The following is a 6,000-nucleotide window of genomic DNA, read 5'->3' on the forward strand; positions in this document are numbered from 1 at the left end:
ATACTTATATTTGACCCCTCCCTGGGCTTCTGTGGTGCTGGCTCATGGATGATCCTTCTGGCTTGTGGTTCCTACTTTATTTCTGGCTCAGGAAGTGCCCTCTTTCCTTCTTTCAAACTTGCCTATGAATTAGAAAGAAATTGACATGTTTTGGGGGTGCAGAGATGGCTAGCAGGGCAGAGATGGGAATTTTCTAGTCAACTTTTGTTATTAATTCCTAGATTAATTTTGCAGTGGTCAGAAGACATCTCTGAATGATGTAAATCCTTTAAAATTTGTGAGGTTGGCTTTGTGACCCAGCATATGGTTCATTTTCTTAAATATTTGTGCATTTAAAGAGTGCGTATTCTGTCATTGTTGGATGTAATATAGTTCAAGCTAATTGTGCTGTTCACACTTATATCCTTATTGCTTTCCTATTTTTATTGAGAGGCATGTGCTAATGTCTTCTAACATTATTATAGATTTGTCTCTTTCTCCTTTTGGTTTAGTGCTTATCTGGCATAGTTTTTTTCCCCAACCTTTGCTTTCACCATTTTTGGCTTGTTTTTGAGGTAGATCTCTTGTAACCAAAATATAAACAAGTTTTAAAAATCTGATGTGAAGTTTTAGTCTTATTTGGAGTATTTAGTCCATTTACATTTAATGTAACGATTAATATATTTGGATTTATAGCTACACTTTTACTATTTGCTTTCTATTTGTTGTACCTGTTTTATGTTGTCTGCTCCTCTTCCCTTTCCCCCTGGTATTTGGCCATTTGGTCCTGTTCCTTGGCATGCCTAGTAATTTTTCATTGAATTCTGGGCATCATTCATCCTTTTCTCTGATGGGTGGATAAACTGTGTGTGTAGGGGTGGGGCTTAGTCATCTTAATCCAATCAGGAACTGAGTGGATGCTATTCAAGTACTGCTACTCAGGGCTGGGTGGCAGGATTGGAACACCTCTGCTCATGTCTGCTCCTACAGCATGGTTTTAAGGTGTGTTCATCAGGGCTCTTGCCCCATGATAGGTCCTGAACTCTAGTCCTTGTGTCCTCAGCACAGTGAGAAAATTAAAAAACTTCACTTACTTTTCAGGCTCTGTGTTTACCTTTCTAGTTTTCATCTTGTTCAGCTTCAGAAATCTTCAGATATTTTGAGGGGGAAATTGACTGAGAGCTGGGCTTAGTTCTTTGCCCCACTGCCACCCCCAAGAATCTCATTTTTGTCTTTCCAGGTCCATAAGCCTACCAGCGTCTTTGTTAGTTTCCTTGATTCCCCTGGTAGCTCTAACCTGGACCCCTTGCCTCTTGCTCTGTCCAGGATTCCCAAGTGCCCTGAGTAGAAAAGTACACATTTATTAAAAATTTTAAGTTTAATACAAAAATAAAGAAAAAAAATGTCAAGACCTAATACTCAGCAAATGAAGCTTGTTCAAGGTGCCAGTGCAGGACCTTGGCCTTTTAGGCTTGATTGCTTCTCCAATGCCTTCAAACAAATGTTTCTTGGTGTGCCATCAGCCTTCTTGTTGTCCTCAGTATTGGTCCTCTGCAAGATCTCCAAGAAACAGGAGTCCCTTTGTATTATGTTTCAACCATTTTATATTTTGGGGTCTATATGTTACTCCAACCTTTCCTATCCTAACTGATACATATTTTACCAGCATTTCTATATATTTTTAGGAGGAAGTCATCCATAATAACTAGTCTTCCAGTTGGTTGAGCCAAAGGACCTTATACTGATTACAATTAGAAAATATGAAGGACGTACTGTCATTGGTCACGTGGTATAGAATACACAGTTAAGTACGTGTGAAGAGAAATGTTTAAAAATGATATGTCTTATTAAAAAGATAATACACATTTATTAAACATTGTAAGTTACTACAAAAATGAAGAAAAATATGTCAAGACCTTGTACTAAGCCAATGAAGCTTGCTCATGTTGGAGACTCTGGACCCTGGCGTAGAACACAAAGCTCAGCGTTTTGCATTCATCGAGTCAGGGAGTTATGCCATTTATCCAACAAAGCACTTTAAGTATTGGCCCATGGGAGTTTCTAGAGGGCATTTACACCCAGCACTATACATATAACACTATACATATATTATAAACACATGTATGCATACACACACACATATATATATATTTGTTCATTGCCACATACCCAATGCCTGAAAGAATGCCTAGAAGAAACAGGTGTTTAAACAAACATTTGTTTGGGCTTCCCTGGTGGCGCAGTGGTTGAGAATCTGCCTGCGAATGCAGGGGACACGGGTTCGAGCCCTGGTCTGGGAAGATCCCGCATGCCGCGGAGCAACTGGGCCCGTGAGCCACAATTACTGAGCCTGCGCGTCTGGAGCCTGTGCTCCACAGAGAACAAGAGAGGCAGCGATAGTGAGAGGCCCGCGCATGGCGATGAAGAGTGGACCCCACTTGCCACAACTAGAGAAAGCCCTCGCACAGAAACAAAGACGCAACACAGCCATAAATAAATTAATTAATTAAAAAAAATAAAAAAACACATTTGTTTAATAAATGAATGAGTAAATTAAATTTTTTTAAAAAGCCCTTGCACTCTGTGGCAACTGCTATCATCATATTTTTTTCCAATCTTATTTTTCTACACTTTTGATTAGTTGAGTCATATTATATAGACAATTCTATATGCTGCTCAAAGCAAAACACACATAAAACAAAACTTAGTATAGCATGTGCTGTGTGCCCCTGGCCCAACCAATTCACCACATAGAGCCCCAGTTTCTTCCTCTGAAAAACAGACATATGGTGACAGGGTTGTGGTGAAAATGCAATGGTAAAGCTCTTACCGTTATTCCAGAGGCATAACTGCACAATACATTGTAGCTATTAGAATTTTAGGATCAGTAGTATCAGTAGTGCCCCCAGTCTAGAGAGGGGTTAACTAACTTGCTACAGTCATACCTGAGGTCCACACTCTGGTCTGCCCGACCCCAGGCTCTTTCCATCTCCACCTTCAGCCTCAAACCATACCCGGCACCATGCTGGGTCCTGAGACTTCAGAGAAACTGAAAGCTTCCTCTGGCAGCTGGAGTTGGAGTGAATCTGTCATCACTTGCCACGATGATGCTGCATAACAAAAACCTTACCAAACCTCAGTGTCACACTGTTCGCATTGATTTAACAGGTTACGAGTCTGGGGGTCAGTGACTTAGGCTGGGCTCTGCCAGACGGTTCTTCTGGTTGTGGCTGGGCTCACCCACATGTCTGCCAGTTGGCTGCAGATTGGTAGACCCAGGGTGGACACAGCTGGGACAACTGGTGACCTTGGCTTTACCCCACATGGCCCACCCTCCGGCAGGCTGTCCTGGGCATGTTCTTGTGGAAAAGGCTGAGAAGCAAAAGGGGGTGAGGGAGAGATGCAAGTGTTTCTTCAAGCTTCTGCTTTTGTCATGTTTGCTAAAATCCCATTGGTAAAAGCAAGTCACGGGGCAGAGACTGAAATCTCTGGGGCAGGATGCCAGGCCCACAGTGGGGGCCCTTGAAAGTGTCATGGCAAAGGGTCAGGTACAGGAAAGGTGAGGAATGGGTACATCACTGCATTTCATCTGTTTCAGGGAGGAGAAGACACAGAAATCATTCAGTTAGCCAGGGGGGCAGATAGATCAGAGCCCTCCTGTGTCATGCCAGCAGGATGACCTGTGATACATGAACAGATGGGCTCCTTCTAACCCCCAAACCCTTGAACTGGGCTGCTGGTCAGGAGGCCCACATTGCCCCGGGGGCAGGTCACAAAGGAAAGTGTGCAGGTGGCAAAATCCTGGCTTTTAACTTCAAGAGCCTTTGGCTGGGAATAAACAAAAAATTCAGAAATTTACGTAACAACATGTTCTTTCATCAACAGGAACTTCCCTTCCAGACCTCCTAGGAGGAGCAGAGAGAGGGATGTTCAACAGCTGAACTTGAACTTGAACTTGAACGGGGAACGTGTGCTCCTGAACCGAGCATGTCAACTTCACCGAGAGCATCAGGCAAGGGGCTGGAAACAAAGGCAGCGACTGTCCTCGTGGAAGATGACCAGGCCTGGTGCACTCAGGAGAAGCGCTGAGAGCTTGCCAAAAACCCAGGCAGAAGGCACAGGGCCTCCTTCGTCCTTCTGTCTGCAGTAACCTTGAACTTCAAGGAGCTGAACGGGCCTGGTGCCAGGAGCTAAATTGGAGCAACCGCTGGCCCCAAATTAGGAATTTATAAGCGGCTCTGGGCTTATAAGCATCAAAAGCATATTCTTGCCCCAGTAGAGTTCGCTGGGATCCAGAAAGAGTCACACAAAGAGAGACCAAGAGAAACAAAATCTCTGGAGAGTTACATTTGGGGTGGCTGGAGGCTAGGTCGGCCCTAGGGTGACCTACGTGTCCCGGTTTCCCAGGACTTTCTTGAATTCAGCACTGAAAGTCCTGCATTCTGGAAACCCCCTTGGTCCGGTCACCCGGTTGGCCTGGTGGCTGGAATTGCAGGACAGTGGAGAGCCATGGACTCCTGTTCTGTCCCTCTGCTGGGTCCTGCTCACCTGGCTGGCTGTGGGCTGGCACTCGAGGGGCAAGGCCTCCCAGCAGCCCCCATGGCTGGGGGCACCTGCAGCGTTTGGGGGACAAGCCTGGTCCCTGAAGAGCATGGGGAGAGAGTCCCTCTTCTCATTGCTGCCACTTCCCGTCCGACACCTGGAAGCAAGTCTGTGTGGCCTGAGTGTATGCGGAGGGACAAGGACGTGATGGAAAGCTTTCCATAAACACAGACCAGCAGGGCAAAGGGCGGGGTTCTCAGACAAGGCAGGCACCTCCCTGGTTGCAGCTGATGGTGGTACATGCACATCCCTCGGTGCCCAGCATCTTCAGGCCCCTGTCCTCACCACTGTGTCTCCAGTGTGAGGCAAGGCGGGGAGGCCTGGGGGGACGGTGGCACAGAAGACCCCCTCCCCTTCTGCCCCGAGCCTGCTTCCTAGGCTGGGAATTAGAGGACATTTATTTAAATATTTAAAAATAGCACCCAAACGGTTTGACCGTCCTTGCCAGGAGAAAAGATGAAGCAGCACCCCGTGCGCCGAGCTGGCCCCCTCTCTGCAGAGAATAGACCTCAGGGGCCTGGGAAGCGGTCTGCGAGGAGCGAGCTGGCGGCCAAGCTTCCTGCCCTGAGCCCGGAGCCCTGAGCACTGTGGTATTCCCTCGTCAGGGGTTTGCAGTGACAATGGGATGCTGAAATTCAGAACGTCCTTACCACCCCTCACTCCCCAAATATATTTATATACGTTTGCACTGTTCCTATTGTGTTTGTCATCATTTTCAATGTCATGCTGACAATTTGAGAGATTTGTGGGATTGGCTCAGGGATCTGGACAGGACACACTTCCCAAAGGCCAAGCTTATATCCTCTGCTGTGTCCCTGTTCAGTGGTTCCACTGTTTAAAGTAGTGTCAGCGTCACTCCCCATCACACATCAAGTTCATAATTGATACTTAACATACAGCATTACATTTAAAAAACGCACACGGGTAGAGCTGGGTTTTTAGGCCTCTCCAGTCCCTTCCCCCCAGCAAACGCTCGGGCCAGGGCTGAGAAAGGGAGGGGGAGGAGGAAAAAAAGAGTTAAATCCTGTGAGTGTGTGTGTGTGTGAGTGTGAATGTGCGTGTGAGTGTGTATGGCGAGGTCTTCTACGCCAAGGCCCCCGGGCAGGGTCCTGCAGGGTGCGGGAAGGAGGCCCCTTTTCATTAGGATCCCCCAAAGCAGCGGTGACCACCTGGGTCCCTGGGCCTCACCGTGGGAGCCCAGGTCACCTCCGGATGCTCTGGCAGACGAGCAGCAGGTGGCTGTAGGGGAAGAGGGCAAAGAGAGGCCTGGGGGGGGCGGTGGGCCGTGTTCAGCCACTGAGTGTCCACGGGGGGCGGGAACGTAGCAAGACCAGTGTCTGTCTTCTGGGAGCCGATGCTGTCCTGGGGGCGGGTGCTGGGCACCACCGTGTAAGCATTCAAGGTCACGTCAAGGGCTAC

General features: G+C 47.5%; 1 protein-coding gene across 5 annotated transcripts in view; it reads left to right on the forward strand.

Annotated features, from left to right (window-relative positions):
• CHST15 (carbohydrate sulfotransferase 15) overlaps positions 1–5,274 on the forward strand; it is a 99,637-nt gene extending 94,363 nt beyond the window's left edge. For all 5 annotated transcript variants that reach the window (XM_060286444.1, XM_070043907.1, XM_030831998.2 and 2 more), the window contains exon 9: positions 3,865–5,274. The gene's annotated coding sequence lies outside the window, so the exon portion shown is untranslated. The remainder of the gene's footprint in view (positions 1–3,864) is intronic.
• Positions 5,275–6,000: the final 726 nt, after the last annotated feature.

This window comes from Globicephala melas, chromosome 16 (genome assembly GCF_963455315.2).
Source record: "Globicephala melas chromosome 16, mGloMel1.2, whole genome shotgun sequence".
Lineage (NCBI taxonomy): Eukaryota > Metazoa > Chordata > Mammalia > Artiodactyla > Delphinidae > Globicephala > Globicephala melas.